At 45.8% G+C, this 23,047-nt stretch overlaps 1 pseudogene; it reads right to left on the bottom strand.

Annotated features, from left to right (window-relative positions):
- Positions 1-1,119: 1,119 nt before the first annotated feature.
- Positions 1,120-2,150, bottom strand: LOC143580179 (protein NUCLEAR FUSION DEFECTIVE 4-like; annotated as a pseudogene).
- Between the last annotated feature and the right edge of the window lie 20,897 nt (positions 2,151-23,047).

The following is a 23,047-nucleotide window of genomic DNA, read 5'->3' as shown; positions in this document are numbered from 1 at the left end:
TCTCTTAACATTCTTTATATACATATTAGTCCCTACAACATTTTTTTCACTTAATAATCTCCACTACATATATTAAATTAAAAACTATCAAGTATTACTATTAATATATTTTTTAGTATTAATATTGTAAATATTTATAATATTTTTTTTTTAATTTTAATAGTAATATATTTATAATATCCTTATTTTACCTCTTTATCTTTTACAAAATAAACCCGAAACCCGAAACTCTAAACCCGAAACCTAAACCCGAAACCCTAAACCCTAAACCCGAAACGCTAAACCCTAAACCCGAAACCCGAAAACCTAAACCCTAAACTCAAACCCTAAACCCTAACCCCTAAACCCGAACCCTAAACCCTAAACTTGAAATCATAAAAAACACAACTTGTAAAAAAAATAATATCAAATCTTGTTTTGATGCTAATTTGGTAATTATATAATTTAAATGGGCAATATGAAAGTTGGTTTTTCCAAGAGGGATATGACAAGCAACTAGGCCACTAGGGTGTACATTTAGCGACACCCTTATATAAAATGTAATTGCACAACTGAAAAGGAAATACCATTTTTATTTAGATTACAACTTATGTAACTATTTTAATGACGTTTGCTTTCTATTTTTATAAAAGTTAAAAAAAGCAATGTTTTTAAATACGATAATAACTATTTTTAGTAATTTTCTTCTATTTTTATAAAAGTGAAAAATGAGTGATGTTTTTAAATATGATTATAACTATTTTAATAATGTTTTATTTTTGTTTATGTATTAAAGTGAAAAGTGATTATATAGACAAGGAATGAAGGCAAGATAAGTGCATTTAAGGTAATACATGGGATTAATTGTATTGAGGTCATTTTGAATGGGCACCGAGTTTTTAAGTGACATTCAAATATCTTAGGTTGTTAGTTGTTACAAAACAAAATAACATAAACCCAAATATATCATAAATAAAATAAATCATATATAGTTCAAACACCTTAGTCCCCTATAAAACAAAAAAGAATCATTTTCCGTACCGTGACATCAAACGTTAACTTCACGAACATTTTAATTGAGCATGACTCAGTCCAATTTAAAATATTGGTTATGAACCTATCGTGTAGATCAACAACATCCAATTGAATCATAAGCAATACTTCGTTCTAAGTTCTAACTACCTCGCAACGGCTTAAACCGTCTTTGCAAAACCGAACTATAAAACCCTCTCGTTCGAAGAAACAACACCAACGAAACAACCACACCAAACCCACAAACCGCAGCAAATATAAAAAATGAAACCATGAAACACCGAAGCCCATGGCATGACCCACCTCCAGCCTGTGCTTCCTTATCATATATTTTACCAATCACTTGCACTGAAAGCATATACGAACCAATCGGGTTAGCCGCAGCAATAGTATTAAAAATAGTCCCCATATGTTTCACCCCAAATATCTCAGAACTAATTGTAGGCATCAAAGATCATTGTGACCCATAACAAACACCCACAATAACCGAACCAATGTACAAATTCCCACTTAAACCAATAATCAAATGTCCTACCACCATCCCCAATTGTGTTAAGGTTATAAACAATGGCCGCCCGGCCCCAAATCGATGTAGAAATATATCCGACACAAACCCACCACCGAATCGGCCAAGAAAGTTCCATATACTCCATAACGAAACCATCGCATTGATCTCAACCGTCGAGTAATCAAGCGACTCGCCAAGTTGAGTTATATTATTAATTGTGGCTAACCCTGACCCCAATGTACAAACCATAGCTAGAAACAACAACCAAAAGTCGATTGTGCCCATCGCCTGTATTAAATTCATATCAACTTTCATTTCAATGTCCTGAGTCTCGGAAATTATGATCAATGGATCCGTGGCAGGGGACGGTGGTCGCGTTATTTTGTTTTCTTGAGCTGTATGGGCTACTTGAAGAGGTGATAATACCATGACCAAAAGAACTGTTGCTGTCACAATGTGAGCCCATAACGGGAATGTGAATATGTTTTGTAATATTATTATGATCATCAAGTATCCTGCAATGGTGACCGCTATCAACGAGAAGCGATTCAAATGCGGTTTATCATTGCTTGTGTTCGAAGGGTTTGATTGAACTAGTGACATGAGTGCCTGTGACACGAGTGTTGGAAACACAGCTGAAGAAACACTAAGTGACCCTAGGCAGATTACGAATAATCTAGGGTTAAGTAATGTTTCCCACGAGGATGAGGTCCAGCAAAGAAGGTTGTTCTTCAGGTGACCTGCAAAACAGACACCGTAAGCTCGTCACTGAGAAGGGGGGTTCCTCCTTGTGACCACCCTCCGGCGTGAGAATCAGACTAGATTGCTCTGAATATAAGTGTATATTAAGAGATTGCTAGAGAAGATAAGATAATGAGATATCAGATGATGTCCTTACCATTCCAAGGTGTTGGAGTATTTATAGCCGAAGGTAAGTTTCCTAGAAGGTTCAGCCGGCTGAATAGTATTCCTGTTCTACCAACAGTGGGCTACGCACAAGCCATGCTGGTTGGTGGATAGGCTGCGGCCGACAGTGACAAGGTCGGCTGTATACTGTTCCTTTACTGCCGGCTATGCACTGTTCCACCAACTGTAGGCTGCGCACGTCCCATAGTAAGGGTTGGTGAGTAGGCAGCGGCTAATAGTGAAACAGTACTAGAGGGTGCTCCTCCTCGTACTGTTGTCGGTGAGCTGTCACCCTGTGATTGGTTCATGGGTTGTTCTGGTCAGATCGTCTGTTTTGCCCATACCTTGGCAGGTATAGTACAAAAGATCTTCCAGAAGCATACGGACTGGCTCATTTGGGCGGGAGTATTCCCGCCTTGCTCATTCCTTCAGGTGACTACTGAAGTAGCAAGAGTTAGTGCCTTGTGCGTGTAGCCTTGCTATTAGTGCGGGTAGCCTTCCCTGATGGCTTGTATCCGCAACTGCGGGAACAAGCGGGGTACTTCACCATTGGGAGGCTTTCCCTGCGGGTACAGCTGGCGTACTGCGCGTAAGGTCTTCTCTGAGCATGGTGGGTTCTGCGGAAGCAGTTGGTCGTTGCGCAGACGTCCCTCTTCAAGGTGAGTCTTGCGGGTCCAACTGGGCTCTGCTGGGACCTACCTCTTCAAGTCCCCCCAGTCCAATGTTCTTCTCATGAATTATTAATAAGTGAGGTGAACTTTTGGACTAGCAAGGGGTTTTGAAAAGGGGTTTTTAGTTTTAAGGTTTTCCGTGGGGATTCTTCCCGCGGTTTTCCTAATGTCACGCAGAAATTCCCGACTTTTCTTCTTGATCTTTGGGTATGAAGCGGGTAGGTCTGTAACCTCCTCGCAAGTCAGGAGCGTTGAGTCCCACTTGTGTGGATTCTCCATGGGGTTTTGGTAGTTTTCAACATAGTGATCAATTATGTTAAAACCACCAATTCCATCTTGGAGTTTCAAACAATATAGTTCTCGACGTTCCCGCCATGCGGGGATGTTATTCCTGTTTCCGCAAGCATGGCCCAGAAGATCCTTCTTGGTTTGAATTCCCTGCGGAGCGCTAAGTATGTGAAGGGTTTTGCCTTGACACTGTACCCGCACTCGTCTTACGGTTACTTTACTTCCAAGGTATTCCTGGCGTCAATTCCCTGCGGGTGCTAAGTATGTGAAGGGTTTTACCTTAACACTTTACTCGCACCTGTCTTATAGTTACTTGGTTGCCAAGGTAAGGGGTATTTCCCGCTTTTGAATCTTTTTGAAATTTTGAAATTCGAATAGTTGGTGAAAGGATAAAAACAGTCCAAACTATTGAAACGTCGTCCGACGGTTTCTTCTGACAGTGTCAGGACGTGCAGGAAGTTATGGCGACGTGACAGTATATGGTCATTCCAGGCGCTTTTTCAGGCGCATGGGCGCGACTTTTCGGGCGCGTGGCCGCGAAATTACTGGCACGCGTCCTTTCAACAGCTGTTGCCAGCTTGCTTTTTGCCACGTGTCATAGTTTCATTGCACCTGCGATTTCTCTCTCTTCCGCAGTAAATTCATCGCATTAATTGCGATTAGTATATAAAGGGGGAGAGGGTCCTTTGTAATCCACACTTTCACTTTTCTCTTCATCTTCAAAACGATTTCCGGCGAATACTCACCTTTTCAGTCGAGCATTCTCTTGAAATCGTTCTCTTTTTCATACCTGCAAGATGTCTTCTGCTCACGATCTTGAGGCTACAGCCCAGGAGGCTGGGGTGTACGCCGAGCACCCGTCATCCACGTTCGACAAGGATGACAAGAGTACTGCTGGCGAGTGCCAGTGTGCTCTGCCTGTCGATCTATATCAGTACATCGTCTGGAAGTTCATGCTCGAGTCTCTCGAGCCTGAGTTTCCTAAACCTCATCAAACGGTGTATGATGCCCCCAGAGGCAAGATCGGGGTATATGCCGCATTCTTTGTCTATGGGAATCTTAGGTTCCCTTTGACAAAGTTTGTGTACCGTGTCCTAGAGAGGCACGGTGTACACCTGCCCGAGGTGCACCCGATGGCGATCACGAAGATTCGCCACTTCGAGTGGGTGTGCCGGATTCTGGGCGTTGAGCCCTTCGTCGACCGCCTGATGACCTTCTACTCTTGGAGGTGCATCCAGGGGTGGTATACTCTGATAACCAGGATCAAGGGTTTGAAGATTTGCGAAACCGAGCGCAGTCTTCGTTCATGGAAGCGGGAGTTCTTTTTTATCTCCGCTCGCGCCATCCCCCTTGCCATGAAGTTCAAGAATGGGCAAGCACTCCCCAGCCTTCACGCCTCCAACTACCAGGAGGTGGAATGGTTCTCAAAGATATCCCGAGTCCAATCTCCGGTTTACCGCTTTGCGGAGTCCGGGATGGTGATGCTCGGGATGAGCCGGGTGTGGAAGGATGCGGAGGCGCAAAAGATCCCGATCGTCCTTGAATACGGTTTGAACTCTGTCCCTTACGGTATGCTCTGTCTTCTTTGTTTATATAGGTTTGTCTTCTAACTGTTTTTCTTCTATTTCAGAGGGGAACGACTTGCAGTCGCTCCTGTATCCGCGGGAGGCTGATAGTCCCGCTCGGATGGGTACTCGTGCTCTAGATGAGAACGAGTTGCCCATCCTTGAACAGACGGCGGAACGGTTCGTGGAGGTCTACCCGCCAGGCCACGAGATCCTGAGAGCCAGGCGGCCAGGTAAGGCGTTATTCAACCCTCGACCCCTCAATGCTGAAACCTCTGCAGGAATTCCTCTAATCTTGTGTTCTGATGAGGAATCCGCAGATGGTCCTCCGTTGGTGCGGAAGAAGAAGGCTGCCGGCGGGAAGGGGAAGGCGAAGGTAGCCTCCACTGCCGATCCGGCGCCTCGGTCTGATTCAGAGACCGAGAGCGAGGAGGTGGCGGAGAACCCTGGTGGTGATAAGACCACTGCACCGGAGGCTGCGACGTCTGTCACCTCCGGAGAGCCCAGGATGACGACGGTGAGCGGCGCAAAGAGGCCGGCTCCATCGGGTTCGTCCCCGCCTGTCCGCACTTTTAGGCTCAAGAAAACCCGTAAGTACAAACTTTATTTTTAACTTCATAGCTTTCCATCATTAATACTTATCTTCCTTGTGCAGGCGTGGATGCTACCGCATTCCAGGGTGGAGCGGGGAGGAGTACCTCCGGACCCATGACGGTAGGCTTGGTCAGCCTACCTGAGGCGACGACTCAGGTGGCTGCGCCTGTTTCAGTTGGTTCAGTTGCTCACCCAGTTGAGCCAACTGTTCCAACTGTGATGACATCACCGCCGGCTGTCAGTGCCATATTTACCGCATCTTTCACTGAGCCGGCGGTTACTTTTTCTGCGGACTCCGCAGCGGCGACCACGGTTGTGAGTTCACCTACGGTGAGTTCACCTCCGTTGGTTTCTACTACCGCGGCGGCCTTCACCATGCCTCCTCCGTCATCGGCAACGACGGCCGATCCTTCAGGTATGCATGGGGCTTCTCGCCAACCTCTACCTCCTTCCCATCTACCTGACCTCTTAGACGGATTTCCCTTGGGTTCAGGTGATGGGTTTGGCGGCTATCGGCCTGTTGTTGACCCTACAGGTGCGTAGGGTTCTTTTGGCCTCTTTTTTTTTTTTTATATCATCTTTTCCTAACTGCTTTTTGTTTTTTGCAGTGTCGGATTCCAATGAAGTGTATGTTCCACGATGGAACATCCGCCGAGGAACAACCCTTCGCACACTTGTGGAGTGCGTGGAGTGGGCTCGTCACGCAGCTCCCAGTGGTGCGTTGGGGGAAGCCATGGCTAGCTACCAGGAGGGTAGGCTAACCAATGAGCTTCGGGTTCTCCTGGCCCGGATGCAGCCGCGCGTCGAGCTGCTTTGTCGTGAAAACGACAAGTTAAAAGCAGCTCGTATCCAAGAAGTAGCTCAGGCGCGGGCTGTCCGGGAGGAGAATAGGAGGCTCTCCGCCGCTGCTGCGGAGAAGGAGAAGGCATTCAAGGCCCTTGAAGTTGAAGTTCAGGCCAGTCTCGAGGCCCGTTCCAAGGCTGCCCAAGCTGTTAACGAACAGCTTCGGCTGGCTAAGGAAACTGCTCGGAACGCAACTGAAAGGGCCACCAAGGCTGAAGCTGTTGCTGAGCCTCTACGCCTCGAGAATGAGGAACTTAAAGCCAAACTAAAGGCGCTCCAACAGGCTCATGATGCCTTGGCGATGGAAGACGCGAAGAAGCTCCAAGAGATCCTGGACCAGAGGGGGGTGCTTGACCAGACTGAGCGGAAGCTAAAGGGCGTTGAGGAGGCTGCGTCTAAAGAAGTGTTGCTTGCCAACCTCAACAAAAGTGAAGCCGAACGCGCCCGTACCCAAGCTCAAGCTGCCCTCCAGGAAGCTCTGGTTACCAAGGAATGGCTTCTTCGAGAAGCGTTGTCTCAGGTAAGCTTAACTTCATAATGTCTTTACGCTTTTCTTTGTAAATAGAAAAGGTTTTGATACTTGTATTTTTTCTTGTAGGTTGTGCATCGAGTCTTCACGGACACATCATACGACGATGCCATGAGCGCAGCCCTCAACGCTTCTCATGAGGATGGGGAAAAGGCCGGCTTCCTGCTTGGTCTAGGGTTCGTTGAGAAAGGCGTCCCGCCTTCCAACTTCCCTTTGTACGATGTGGATACTGAAGCTGTTTATGACCAAGCAGTGAACCAGTATGCCGCCTTCCCGCATCCGGTGGTGGAGAAGGTGAACGAAGTTGCTGCTGCTGATGATGGGCTAGCTATCCTTAAAGCTTTCCTTGAACCGCCACGCTCTACTGATGGTGCGGGTCCAAGTGGAAGTGGTCCTGAAGCTTGATCCTGAAGATCCCTTTCCACCATTAGCGTAGATTTTTGTTTTTGTATAGCCTTTTGTATGCGGGTATGTACCCAGCAATCTTTGTAATATTTGAATTTTGATGGAATAAAGATTGTGTTAATTCCTTGCCTTGTTTATTTTACGCATGTTTTGATTTAACTTAGCAATTTCTTTAGTACTTAGATAAGTTAACTTTTTAACGTGGCAAATTATAAGTTTGTTTCGCTTCATCTTTCATGATTGTGCGGGTATGACCGTCACTTACACTTAGTAGGATGGCTTAACTTTACTTATATCTGACCTGCGTGGAAGTTTTCCTCATCTTTTCCTTCGAAATTTTCTAAGTGTTTAGAATAAGTTAACCTTTGAACGTGGTAGATAATAGGTTGAAGTTTTGCCTCCTTGTTCGTGATTGTGCGGGTAAGACCGTCACTTGCACTTATTAGTATGGCTAAACTTTGCCTACATCTGACCTGCGTGGAGGTTTTTCTTAAAACTTTTGAAATTTTTACCGTTTTGTGTTTATGCGGGTTTTGCCGCCTTCCACACGTAACGAATTACTTCTTCCCATATTTATGCGGTGAATACCGGCACATCAGTGTGGGAAGTTCATAAGTATAAAGGTAAGGCTATCAACACATTGTGAAAGGAGAATCATTTCCATTAGAAGTGGCTCTAGGCCTTTTCTTTACAAGTTTGGAATTGATCTACAAATAACATTTGCGTAATTGAGCTCCATTCCATGTTCTTGGGATGGGAGTGCCATCGAGCATTTCGAGCCGGTATGCGCCCTTTCCCAGAACTTCTTTGATAATATATGGCCCTTCCCAGACCGGGGCCAGTTTTCCTGGGCGTTGTTGGTTCGAAGCCTCGTTGTTACGCAGTATGTAGTCTCCTACATTGAAGTTGCAGAGTTTTACCCGCGTGTTGTAGTACTTTTGCATTAGTCGCTTGTAGTTCTCTTCACGCACTGCGGCTAAGTCTCTGCGTTCCTCGGTTAGCATAAGGTCTAACCGTCTTTCCACATCATTGTCTTCTGGCTGAATCAAGACCCTTGGTGAGAGTAAACCAATTTCGACCGGGACCATGGCTTCAGTGCCATAAGTGAGACTGAACGGGGTTTCTCCCGTACTGGCCTTTTTCAGCGTTCTGTTTGCCCAAAGGACGTGCGAAAGCTTGTCCACCCAGCCGGATCTGTGTTCCAAGAGTCTTTTCTTTATGCCTTATTTGCTCTTATTTGCTCTTTCTACCTCACCATTACCCTGCGGGTGCGCCACTGAGGTAAAAGTGTGGGTGATTTGAAGTTCTTCCAGCCACTTTTGTAGCTTCTTGTCAGCAAAGTTGGTGCCGTTATCGCTCACCAAATTCTGTGGAAGTCCAAAACGACAAATAATAAATTCCCAAATAAATTTTTTGATATGTTTCGCGGTTGTTTGGGCTAAGGGTTTTGCTTCTAGCCACTTGGTGAAGTAGTCGATGGCTACCACTAGGAACTGAACGTTTCCTGCTGCTGTAGGAAATGGGCCTGTCACATCGATGGCCCACTTCTGAAATGGCCATGAAAAGGTGACTGGAACAAGTTCATTCTTCGGGCGGTGCGTGTTGGGTGCGTAGAGCTGACAAGACCTGCATTTTCTGATGTATGCCAGCGCATCCGTATGCATCCCCGGCCAAAAATATCCCGCGTTGTTTAGCTTAGCTACAACAGCGCGTGGACCTGCTTGTACTCCACAGATGCCTTCGTGTACTTCCCTTAGGAGGTAGTCAGCATCTTGGTTGTCCACGCATCTTAAGAGTGGGCCAAGAAAGTTACGTCTGTAAAGGATGTCATCGATGAGTTGATAATTCAGTGCTTTACAGCGTAGTTTTCTTGCCTGTGTTTTTGACTCTGGTAGTGTACCTGCCGCAAGGTATTTTATTATTGGTGTCATCCACGTTTCTGTACCGGTTTGAATGACACAAATTTCCTTGTGCGGGACCGAAGGTGCCTCGAGGAGTTCAATGCGGATGTCCTTTCCCAAGTGGGTGAAGGCAAATGATGCAAGCTTGCTTAACGCATCCGCGGATTTGTTTTCACCAGGCTTGACGTGTATGACTTTGCAATCGTTAAAATCGCGCATAAGGGTTTTTGCTTGTGCGAGGTACAGGGCCATTGTGTCGTTCACGGCCGTGTACGTCCCGTTGATTTGATTGGCTACTAACATGGAATCCACGTGGGCTTCCAAGTGTTTCACTCCCATCTTACGCGCAATTCTCAGCCCGGCCAAGAATGCTTCATACTCGGCTTCGTTATTCGTACTTGGAAAATCCAGTCGAATAGCGTAAGTGTATTCTTGGCCTGCTGGGTTGGTTACTTTCAGCCCTGCGCCTGAACCCTCGTTACTGGCTGCTCCATCAGTGTAGAGTTGCCAGACATCATTGATGTCCTGTGCTGGAGAGGGTTGAGCCTCTTCCTGGCACTCTTTTTCCCGCGATGCAGGCACTTCCGCAATAAAGTCGGCCAAAACCTGGCCTTTTATGGCTGGTCTTGGCTTATACTTTATCGCGTATTCCCCCAACTCAATTGCCCATTTGGCTAGGCGTCCCGATAACTCGGGTTTGCGTAGAACGTTTGCAAGTTTGAAGTTGGAGAGAATGGTGATTGGGTGACCCTGGAAATATCGTCTTAACCTGCGTGAAGCGTGTATAAGTGCTAAGACTAATTTTTCGAGGGTAGAGTACTGGGTTTCTACGTCTGTTAGGATACGGCTGACATAATAGATTGGCATCTGGGTGCCTTTACGTTCAACTAGCAGGACCGCCCCGGTTGCTCTATCTGTTGCGGAAAGGTATAGGATTAACCCCTCCCCCGCTTCTGGTGCCGTGAGCGTTGGGAGTTCGATCAAGCGTGACCGAATCTCTTGAAAAGCTGCTTCCGCTTCTGGTGTCCAGCGGAAGTGCGTTTTCTTTAAACAGTTTCTCAACGTTGACACGAAAGGAAACGACTTATCCGCGTGGTTTGCCAAAAAGCGATTAAGTGCAACTAGTCGTCCATTCAGTGTCTGAGCCTGTTTGATGGTAGTAGGTGATTCCATTTTGATAATGGCTTCAACCTTTTCAGGGTTCGCTCTGAAGCCATCTTTAGTGACGATGACCCCCAAGAACTTCCCTTCTTCCATTCCAAAGGCACACTTGCTCGGGTTGAGCTTCATGTTTATCTTCCTGAGCGTGTTGAAAGTTTCTTCGATGTCTTTCAACATCGCTTCTGCATCAGGGCTTTTGATGACCAAGTCATCCATGTAGACTTCCAAGTTCCTCCCAATTTGGGCATGAAACTGGTTGTCCATCAGGCGTTGGTATGTGGACCCGGCATTCTTAAGTTCAAATGGCATCATTTGATAACAAAATGTACCATCGGGAGTCCGAAAAGCGGTTTTGTCCTGATCACCAACGGCCATGTGGATTTGATGGTATCCCTTATACGCATCCAGGAAGCATTTAAGGCGAAACGGTGCTAACGAATCCACCTTAAGATCAATTTCGGGTAACGGATAACAATCTTTGGGGCATGCTTTGTTTAAGTCCTTGAAATCTATACACATGCGCTATTGTTTGTTATTCTTCGGTACCATAACGGGATTTGCAACCCATGTTTGATATCTGCTAACGCGTACGATGCCTGCGTCAAGGAGTTCCTTGACTTGGGTTCTACACGCGTTAGTTTGTTCTGGCCCCATTACTCTGCGCTTTTGTACGACTGGCGTAACAGCCGGATCACACTTGAGCTTATGCTCTGCCTTACTTCGGGGTACACCAGTCATGTCAGCTGGTGTCCACGCGAAGATGTCAGCGTTTTTCTGTAGTAAGCGTTTGAGTAAGGTGCGTGTGGGATCAACAACTGTTGGGCCAATGGTAACGGCCTGGTCAGGGTATTTGCCGTTGAAGGCCCATCTTTCCGGTTCGGTGATGGTTAGTTTAGCCATCTTTGGTTTGGGTTTAGATGAGACAGATGCGATGCATACCTGGGGAATGCCGGTGATCATCGCTACACCCTCAGCTGTTGGCCATCCCATCATGCCGTGGACTGAAGATACCACGGCGTTGAATCTTGCCATCCCGTCTCTTCCGAAGAGAATGTCGTATGTGTGGTGTGGCTTCCTCATCACGACAAAATCCACGTCTTCTGTGCGTGAGTGATTCCCGTCCGTAAGAGTGACGGGGAAAGATAGGATACCCAGGGGGGTGTTGGTGCTGCCGTCGAACCCTTCCATCGAGGCGTAGATCGTTTCCAGGTGTTCCTTGTCTTCGTCATCTAGCTTGTCGAAGAACTGCCTGTACATCACCATTGACGAGGCGCAGTTATCAGCAAGAGTGCGAGAAGTGATGTAGTGCCCCAGCTGGCTTTTGATGACAATAGGGCCTTCTTTGCTGGGTCCTCCTGGCACTCGCGGGAAGCGCACCTCAGCTTCCTTCCTCCCTTCTTGATTGATGCCCCAAGGTGTGCAAGTCTTCCATCCTTGACGAATGTTTCAACAATATCCTTCAAGGATGTACACTCCTCCGTACTATGACCTTTTGTCCCGTGGAAGTCACAGGATTTGCCTTGATCCGCATTAGGTCGCTGCCGGATCATTGGAGCTTTTGGCCACGGTAGTTTTTCGGTGGCAAATATCTCCGTGACGCTTTTGGTGAGTGGCGTCCACCGGTGTTTTCGGCTTGAAGGGTGTGTGTTATCCCTTCCGCCAACAAGAGGGCGAGAGCTGGATGAGGTGTCAAAGTTTACCCTTGACTGCCAAATACCTAGCTTCCTCTTTTTGTTCTGCCGGGCGATCCGAACATTGTTTTCTATAGTCCTTTGCGTGTAGAGGTGTGTACTCTGGGGAAGATCCCTTCCCAGTTGCTTCTCCGTCTCGGCAAAGCGCTTGGCCGCCGTCATGATGGTATCCCATGTGGACGGCATGCCGTCCTTACCCGTCAATGTGCGGATAAGCTCTGGGTATTCGGCGCCCTGGATGAAAGCGGCGCGAACAAGATCTTCACTTATGTTGCCCAGACTCAGCTTTTTGGAGTTGAAGCGAGTGATGAAGTCTAGTAAAGATTCATCCTCCTCTCTAACGCAGTTGAGGATCGTCCACTGTTCTTCAGTATATTTCCTCTGTTGGCTGAAGTGTTGGCTGAACTTGTTCTGAAAGTCCGCCCAATCATAGATGTGGTGGGCCGGTAAACGATCGAACCATGCCCTGGCCGCTCCAACCAGAGTCATCTGGAACATATAACACCACGTGGGTTCCGTCTAGTTACTGACGGTTGCCCCCGCAATGAATCTGTTCAAGTGGTCGTCTGGGTCGGATAGACCATCATAAGTGCCGATGTTGGACATTTTTTTGGCACTTCTCGGGGCGATTGCTTCCGCAATGTCCCTTGCAAACTTGGACTTTCCCGCATTTGCAGCAGTTGGTCTAAAGGTTTGGGAGAAGTCACGTGGGTTTCTCCCCGCGTTCGTTGGTTTAAAGGTTTCTCCAAAATTCCTTGCCGGCTGGAAGTCCGTTTCCTTACGCTTCCCTTTTGCCTTATGGCGAGGGTTTGCGTCGGTATCGGATTCTTCCCGCTCATCGTCCGAGTACTCGCACTCACTGTTCATGTTGAGATGTTGGCGAGTACTGCCGAATTCGTCAGCCTGTTGAAGTGAACGCAAGCGTTCATCCAACTCAGCTTGGAACTCTTTCTGACGTGCTTCGGCCCACGCCTTAACTTGATCGAGTGTTTGGCGAGGGACCCTCGTCCGTTTCTCCAACTGGGCATCAGTGAACCCAAGTGAAATATTGTTTACTGCACTTGTCCCGGCTTGGGTAACCGGGGTAGTGTTCGTAAAATTTGTATAACCGCCGGTGTTCCCCCCAGTTGCTGGGGTTGTGGTTACCGGAGTTTCTTGGTCGCTTACTGGCCTTGGGACCGGAGTAACGTTAACCATTTCTTCAGAAATTTTTAAAAAACTAAAAATTTTGAAAAATTTTGAAAAAACTAAGAATTAGTCCCACGGATGGCGCCAATGAAGAAACACTAAGTGACCCTAGGCAGATTACGGATAATCTGGGTGTTAAGTAATGTTTCCCACGAGGATGAGGTCCAGCAAAGAAGGTTGTTATTCAGGTGACCTGCAAAACAGACACCGTAAGCTCGTCACTGAGAAGGGGGGTTCCTCCTTGAGACCACCCTCCGGCGTGAGAATCAGACTAGATTGCTCTGAATATAAGTGTATATTAAGAGATTGCTAGAGAAGATAAGATAATGAGATATCAGATGATGTCCTTACCATTCCAAGGTGTTGGAGTATTTATAGCCGAAGGTAGGTTTCCTAGAAGGTACAGCCGGCTGAATAGTATTCCTGTTCTACCAACAGTGGGCTACGCACAAGCCATACTGGTTGGTGGATAGGCTGCGGCCGACAATGACAAGGTCGGCTGTATACTGTTCCTTTACTGCCGGCTATGCACTGTTCCACCAACTGTAGGCTGCGCACGTCCCATAGTAAGGGTTGGTGAGTAGGCAGCGGCTAATAGTGAAACAGTACTAGAGGGTGCTCCTCCTCGTACTGTTGTCGGTGAGCTGTCACCCTGTGATTGGTTCATGGGTTGTTCTGGTCAGATCGTCTGTTTTGCCCATACCTTGGCAGGTATAGTACAAAAGATCTTCCAGAAGCATACGGACTGGCTCATTTGGGCGGGAGTATTCCCGCCTTGCTCATTCCTTCAGGTGACTACTGAAGTAGCAAGAGTTAGTGCCTTGTGCGTGTAGCCTTGCTATTAGTGCGGGTAGCCTTCCCTGATGGCTTGTATCCGCAACTGCGGGAACAAGCGGGGTACTTCACCATTGGGAGGCTTTCCCTGCGGGTACAGCTGGCGTACTGCGCGTAAGGTCTTCTCTGAGCATGGTGGGTCCTGCGGAAGCAGTTGGTCGTTGCGCAGACGTCCTCTTCAAGGTGAGTCTTGCGGGTCCAACTGGGCTCTGCTGGGACCTACCTCTTCAACAGCTAACATTAATATGAAGCTTGTTGGTTTACCGTCAAATAGCGTGTGATAAATTTGAATCAATATTGCTCCCTCAGCCCCAAAAATCCCTAAAATTAATTTGATGTGATAGCAGTGTTATTATATTCACCAAAAACTAGTGTTTACATCGATATAAAAGACATATTATAACAAGTTACATCACTGGCCGTTTTAAACAACAAAACTAACGCTACTATTCATGACCAGTTAATAACAACCTTTATCATATTATAGTAATGTATCAGGATCAAGTACAAATAATTCTTAACATAAAAACAGAGAGACCCGATTTGCTGTTAGTATTAAGTTTGTTTTTATAAATGTTTGTTGTTATTTTGTGTTCGTATTTGTTCTTTCCAATTATGAGACGCCATTTGTATATGTTGATTTAAGTTTTGTTGTTATTATTAGTTTTTTTTTTTGTTACGCTGTTATAAATATTGTTGTTATTATTTGGTTGCTTATGTATTGTTTTCTAAATTCTAAGTTTTTATTTTTATGGATAGTAATAAACAATTAATTGGCTTAAAAGAATGAATTACCTTCATAATGCCAACGCTGGTCCCACTATAATCCGGAAAATTACGAACCGCAACGACGACGTTTGCAGTATTAAAAACGTCTGAGCGTGTGCAGCCATGAACATAAACAGGCACATGAGCAGCACGTGAGGCCGGTTAATTACTCCAATAACAGACAGCCACATTAAAAAATAACCGGCAAAGCATTGAACCGCTCCGGCCACGTAGACCGAGGAAAGGCCTGATCCGAAACGAGATGATGAACGCTTATCGGTAACGGCGGCGTAGAGAAGACCGGATAAAACTCCGATATTGGCGCCGATGTCCTTGAAGACGGAGACCGTGTCGAGAGTGGACTGATCGTTGCCTTGACTGGATTTGAGAGCGGCGGAGTACATTCCGAAGGTGTAAGAGGCGCCGGAGCTGCACTGGATCCATATGCTCGCCACCGTAGATAACCACTTGCTGTGTTCCATTGATGATGCCCGAGAATATTGTGGTTGGGACTAGACGTGCACAAAAAAACCGGTTCCGGAACCTAACAGGTGGAACCGAACCGGAACCGGTTCCAGTTCCAACCCGGTTGGTACAATACCCGGTTTGGGTATTTTTGTACCCGAAAATCGTACCCGGTTCTCATATTTGTATGTTAGTATCAGTTCCAACCCGGTTCCTACCCGGTTCTTAATTGTAACCGGTTCGGCTCGTACCCGGAAAAACCGGTTCCGGCGGGTTTTTTTTGAAGAGTCAAACAAAAGTCAAAGTAGCGGTTGGAACCGGTTCCAACGGTAATATAGCCGTTGGAACCGGTTTTTTAGCCACCAATTAGCCGTTGGAACCGGTTCCAACGGTAATATAGCCGTTGGAACCGGTTTTCGAGAGACAATAGATCCGTTGGAACCGGTTCCAACGGTAATATAGCTATTGGAACCGGTTTTTGATGTCCAAACCTATATATAACTTGTTTTCCACCACTAATTTCACCACCAAACTCAAAAACAAACTAAAATACTACTCCTTTAGCTAACCCGTTCCGTTACCCGACCATCCAACTAAATATTATTATGGCACCCATCAAAAAAACTAACAAGAAGGCTAAGAAGAGTGTTTTTGTTGCCCCCGTTCCTGTTACGGAGGACCCAAGGGTTGTTACGGTAGTCAACCATAACCGCAACCAAGACATATGGAAGAATTGGGATTTGATTGTGGATGACGAAGGTTATCAAAAGGCTCGTTGCAAACTATGTGGTTCAATATTAAAGCACGATTCCAACTCTACTTTGAGAAAGCACATCTAGAAGCCATATTGCAAGGCGTTGACAGGGATTGGCGCGACCGATCAAATTGACTTGGGTAAAGATGGTACACTATTTCGTTACACATGACTCAAGTTCAAGATAGAATAACAAAGTTCGTTATTTAACGAGGTTTGCCGTTTAACCACTTTGATGACCCGGAGTTGACGTCGTTGATTCGCGAAACTCTACAACCGAGATACACACATGTAAGTCGTACTACCTTAAGACGTCATTGTATCAGGTTGTGGGAGTGTGCTAAAAAAGAGTTAATCGAGTCTTTTCATTCTTTAGAAGCCATGGTTAGTTTAACTACCGATGTTTGGTCGGCACCACACGGGTTGCCCGAATCATACATATGTGTCACCGCTCATTGGGTTGATCCGGTGACATGGCAATTGATGAAACGCACCATCGCTTTTGAAAACTTCCCGTTCCCACATACCGCCGAAAAATTGTTTGAATTACTTGATGAAGTTATAACGACTTACAACTTGAGAAATAAAATATTTTCGATTTCGTTTGACAACGCTTCAAACAATACTAAGGCGGCTGAAAAATTTATCATTAAATATTCACCACCTTGTTTCGGGGATTTTTTTCATGTCCGATGTGTTGCACATATCATCAACTTGGTTGTTCAAATAGGTATTGACAATGAAAACATTTGTGATGATTTAAAATACTTTAGACTTATGTTACAAGATGTCTTCAAAAGTGGTAAAAGAAGACATCTTGAATATAAGAACTATTGCAAGTCGGTTGAAAGAAAGTATTTGGGGCCGAATTGGGACGTTCCAACCCGTTGGAACTCAACTTGTCATATGTTAAAGTGTGCTTTTGCTCAACGCCAAACTTTACAAGCTTTTCATAACAATCTTGTTGAAGAACGCGAGGCCGACATGTTTCCGGAAAGTGTTTGGGTCCAAGTCGGTTATTTGTTGGAGTATCTTGACGTGTTCAAAAAGTCAACAACAAAATTATCGGGAGTCTATTACCCTACTAGTTGTTGGGTTTTGCAAGAATTGTACTATATGTCTTGTGTTTTTAAAAGCTTTGCGGAGAAGAACAAACTCTTCGAAAATATTGTTGCGGTGATGAAAGAAAAGTTCATAAAATATTTTGAAAACATACCGCCGGTCTTTACTTGTGCCGCCGCATTAAACCCCTATTGGAATGTTAATGGGGTTGAAACAACGATTGAGGAAATATTCGACAACTTAGGTATGCACGAGATTGACCCGAAGTTGTCGACGGAAGCGAAGGACAAGTTCAACAAAAACCTTCAAGACCTTTATGACCGTTATTTTCAAATGTATGGTCCAAGCACGAGATCGTCTTTTGTGAAAAAAAAAAAACAACTAGTAGGCCGTGCAATGACCCACTTATAAACTTGATGAATGGGATTCGTGAATCGGCATCTAAGAGGCAAAGAGGAAACACACCAAGTAGCGAACTTGGTCGATATAGTGGAGCAAACTATGTTGAGAGCGCAACGGTCGACGAAATTCGCAATATTGATTTGTTGGCTTGGTGGAAAGGTAAACAAAACGAATTTCCCATTCTATCCGCCATGGCTCGTGATTTGCTTGCCGTACAAGCCTCAACGGTTGCTTCCGAATCGGTTTTTTCTCTTAGTGGGAGGGTTTTATCTATGCGAAGAACAAAACTAACTCCCGAGTCTCTAGAGGTTTGCATTTTCCTAAAGGACCATTTGGATGCGGTTGATCGTGTACAACACAAGGCGAACTTTGAAGACGAAATACAATAGAGCGTCATATTCATGATGAGGAGGCGGAGGACGGGGTTTCTTCCGATAACGAAGACGAGGGTGAAGACGAGAATGAAGACGAAGAAGAGTTGTAATTATTTGTTTTGATAAAATTATTTGTAACTTGTTCAACTAATATTTAGTTTTGATTTATTTTATTATAATTACTTTTGTTACTTATGATTAATTTTTGTTACTTTTTTAATAACGACGAACATTTTATTTATTTAAAAAATAACTATTACAAACATTATTAAAACATACACGATACTAAACATAACAACTAAAACATAAAAAACAAAGTCCGTCGTTTTAATCCGGGAATACTTATTTTTGGGTTGTAGAGCCGGACGACTCTCCCACTTCCGTTTTTTTAGCTTCCAAACTTCTTTTCTCTCGACAATACTTATTCGTATGTTTTCGTAATGTCGAGTTGGACCCTGCTTTAAGAAACTTCGAGCAATATTTGCAACGTGCCAACTCATGTGAGTCGGTCATGAGACACAAATCATAATGAACCCAAACATCGGGGCATCTTGTTGTTTCGATCACCATAACAACGTCATCATTAGTTGCCATTTGTTGTCGGTTTAAGGTTAATTGTGGCTTGGAGTGTGTTTTATAGTTTTGGAAGTGGTTTAACAAGTACACAAACAAACCTTGCTATTTAGAGTAAAAAAATAACCTATTTATCGTTAAAAAACCGGTTCCAACGGTCAAAAACGGCTATATAGCCGTTGGAACCGGTTCCTAACGGCTATAAAAAAAAACCGGTGGAACCGGTTTTTTACGTAAAAACCGGTTCCGATTCATACCCTACCCAGTTCTTAAAAGTTAGCATATCTGGGCATCGGTTCGGGTCGGGAACCGAACCGGTTCTTGATTGGAACCGGTGCCATTTTACAACCTGGTGTGAAAAAACCGGTTTCGAACCGGTTCGGGTTTTCCAGTTGAACCCGATTTGTGTACCTCTAGTTGGGACCTTTATTCGCTGATAAGTTAAGTTATAATACTGAAGAGGTAGGTCCCAGCAGAGCCCAGTTGGACCCGCAAGACTCACCTTAAACAGGGACGTCTGCGCAGAAACCAACTGGATCCGCAGGACCAACCATGCTCAGAGACGTGACGTCCTTACGCGCAGTACGCAAGCTGGTCCCGCAGGAAATGCCTCCCGATGGTGAAAGACTCCGCCTGTCCCCGCAGCCTCGGATACAAGCCATCAGGGAAGGCCACCCGCGCAGCATGGCTACACGCACAAGGCACTTAGCTCTCAATCACTCAGTGTCACCTGAAGGAATGAGCGAAGCCGGGAACTATCCCGCACAAGGGCGGGAGGGGGAATACTCCCGCCCAAATAAGCCAGTCCGTACGATACAGGAAGATCTTCTGTACTGTACCTGACGAGGTATGGGAAAAAGATCTGACTAAAGATACGACAGCTTACTGACACAGTATGGCGAGCAGCATGCTCCTGTACTGTGTCACTATTAGCCGCTGCCTTCTCACCAACTACTGCCCTACCACGTGCGTAGCCGCCAGTTGGTGGAAAAGGAATAGTACACAGCAGGCCTGGTCTCTATCAGCCGCTGCCTACCCACCAACTACCAGCAGGGCACGTGCGTAGGCCACTGTTGGTGGAACAGGAACATTGTTGCAGCCGGCCACACCTCCTTGGAAACCTACATTCGGCTATAAATACCACAAATGGTATGACCATCTCATCTTATCTTGTATCATCATATTATACCTGATATCTGCTCTAGCAATCTCTTAATATACATTTATATTTAAAGAGCAATCTAGTCTGATTTTCACGCCGGAGGGTGGTCACAAGGAGGAACCCCCCCCCCCTTCTCAGTGACAAGCTCACGGTGTCTGTTTTGCAGGTTATCAGAAGAACCATCTTCTCAGGGTCTCACCCCTCGTGGGAAACATCTATCTAACCCCCAGGTTACCAGTAATATGCCCGGGGTCCGGTTAGTGTTTCTTCATTGGCGCCATCCGTGCATAAAGCTAGAACTACATATTTCTCCAGTTTTTTCAAACTTCTACAAAGATGGTTAGAGAAATTCCGGTAACCACAACCCCAGCTACTGGGGGGAATACCGGCAACACAGTTTTTACAAACACTACCCCGGTTACCCAGGCCGGGGCAAGTGAAGTAAATTTTACGAACACTACCCCAGTTACTCAAGCTGGGGCAAGTGCAGTAAATGATCGCCTACTGGGATCCACCGATACCCAGTTTGAGAAACGAAGACTCCCCCGCCAAACTCTCGATGAAGTTATAGCATGGGCGGAGGCACGACAAAAGGAATTCCAGGCTGAGTTAGACGAACGCTTGCGTTCCGTACAACAGGCCGACGAATTCGAATACTTGGAGGATGACTCGGAGGAATCCGACTCCGACGCGAACCCTCGCCATAGGGCAAAAGGGAAACGTAAGGAAACGGAATCCCAACCGAAAAGGCATTTTGGACAAGCCTTCAAACCAAAAAGCACAGGTGGAAGTCCACGAGACTTCTCCAAAACGTTCAGACCAAACGTTGCAAATGCGGGAACGTCCAAATTTGCAAGGGACATTGCGGAAGCAATCGCCCCAAAAAGTGCCAAACAAATGTCAAGCATAGGCACATATGATGGTATATCTGACCCCGATGATCATTTGAACAGATTCATAGCGGGGGCAACCGTCAGTAGTTGGACGGAACCTACGTGGTGTTACATGTTCCAAATGACGCTCGTGGGGGCTGCTAGAGCGTGGTTCGATCGTCTACCGGTCAACCACATCTACGATTGGGCAGACTTCCAACAGAAGTTTAGCCAACACTTCAGCCAGCAAAGAAAGTATACCGAGGAGCAATGGACAATCCTCAAATGCATTCGAGAAACAGATGAATCTTTGCTGGACTTCATCACTCGCTTCAACTCGAAGAAGCTAAGTCTGGGTAACATTAGCGAAGACCTTGTTCGCGCTGCTTTCATACAGGGCGCGAACGACCCAGAGCTCATCCGCACCTTAACAGGTAAAGATGGCATGCCATCCACATGGGATGCCATCATGACAGCAGCTAAACGCTTTGCGGAAACGGAGAAGCAACTGGGTAGAGATCTCCCACAGAGCACAAACCTCTACACCCAGAAAACAAGAGAGGACAACGTTCTCACCGCCTGATTAAACAAAAAGCGGAAGCTAGGCATTTGGCAGTCAAGGGTAAACTTTGACACCTCATCCGGCTTGCAGCATCGGTTAGGCGGAAGGGATAACATACAGTCCAAGAACTCCAGATGGACGCCGCTCACCAAAAGCGTCACCGAGATATTCGCCACCGAGGAGCTCCCATGGCCAAAGCCTCAAATAATCCGACATCGTCACAATGCTGATCGGAGCAAGTACTGTGACTTTCACAGGACAAAAGGCCACACCACCGAAGAATGCATAGACGTGAAGGAAGTGGTCGAAGCATTCGTCAGAGATGGGACGCTTGCGCACCTCGTGGCGCAATGAACGCTGAGCAGGCTGATGCGTGTAGAACCCCAGCTGGGGGAAACACGAATAAAATTCCAGCTTCAAGGTGGAGACTACACGCTGCGTAAAGAACGAGATCCCGAACCAGGTGCGTATCGGCTCGATGGCACTCCCATCCCAACAACATGGAAGGGAGCTCATTTACACAGTTTGCATGTAAATCAATTCCAAATTTGTAAAGAAAAGGCCAAGAGCCACTTCTAATGGAAATGATTCTCCTTAAAACATTGACGCTGATGATTTTACATTTACATTTTTATGAACTATCAACACTAATATGCCGGTTTTTACCGCATAATTACGTGAAAAGTCGTTGCATGGGGAAGGCGGCAAAACCCGCATAAAACCAAAAAACGACAAACCTTCACGCAGGTCAGTTGAAGGGGAAAAGTTCAGTTATCCCATTAAATGAAAGTGCCGGTCTATCCGCATGAATCATGAAAAAGGGAACTGAACACTAACCTATTGACAACCGCGCGTCGAACGGTTAATTTATTCAACACTAATATGCCGGTTTTCACCGCATAATTACGTGAAAAGTCGTTGCATTGGGAAGGCGGCAAAACCCGCATAAAACCAAAAAACGACAAACCTTCACGCAGGTCAGTTGAAGGGGAAAAGTTCAGTTATCACATTAAATGAAAGTGCCGGTCTATCCGCATGAATCATGAAAAAGGGAACTGAACACTAACCTATTGACAACCGCGCGTCGAACGGTTAATTTATTCAACACTAATATGCCGGTTTTCACCGCATAATTACGTGAAAAGACGTTGGCTGGGGAAGGCGGCAAAACCCGCATAAACCCAAAAAACGGCAAACCTTCACGCAGGTCAGTTGAAGGGGAAAAGTTCAGTTATCCCATCAAATGAAAGTGCCGGTCTATCCGCATGAATCATGAAAGGAAACTGAACACTAACCTATTGACAACCGCGCGTCGAACGGTTCAAAACAAAATTCTTAAAAGGATGAGGAAAACCTACACGCAGGTCAGATATGGGTAAAGTTTAGCCATCCTACTAAGTGCAAGTGACGGTTCTACCCGCACAATCACGAAAGAGGAAGCAAAACTTCACACCTATTATCAACCACGTTCAAAGGTTAATTTATCCTTAAAGATGAGGAAAACCTACACGCAGGTCAGATATGGGTAAAGTTTAGCCATCCTACTAAGTGCAAGTGACGGTCCTACCCGCACAATCACTAAGGAGGAAGCAAAACTTCACACCTATTATCTACCACGTTCAAAGGTTAACTTATTCTAAACACTTGGAAAATTGCTAATTTAAACTAAAATATGCAAGTCATATAACGTTTATAAAGCAAGGAATCCAATAAAAGAAACGGTCTTACCCGCACAAAAGATTTATATTTCATAAATATTCGTTACAAGAATGGCCGGGTAACTACCCGCCTACAAGAAAGTAAATCTATACAACTATATCTATCCTAGCAGCGGGAAGGGATCTTCAGGATCAGGCTTCAGGGCCACTTCCACTTGGACCAGCCCCATCAGTAGAGCGTGGCAGTTCAAGGAAAGCTCTGAGGATAGCTAGCCCGTCATCAGCAGCAGCAACTTCATT

The sequence above is a fragment of the Bidens hawaiensis genome, unplaced genomic scaffold, assembly GCF_021521415.1.
Source record: "Bidens hawaiensis isolate Kalapana, Puna unplaced genomic scaffold, B.hawaiensis_p1.1 tig00030274_1, whole genome shotgun sequence".
NCBI lineage: Eukaryota > Viridiplantae > Streptophyta > Magnoliopsida > Asterales > Asteraceae > Bidens > Bidens hawaiensis.
This window is presented reverse-complemented; position numbering and strand designations above follow the sequence as displayed.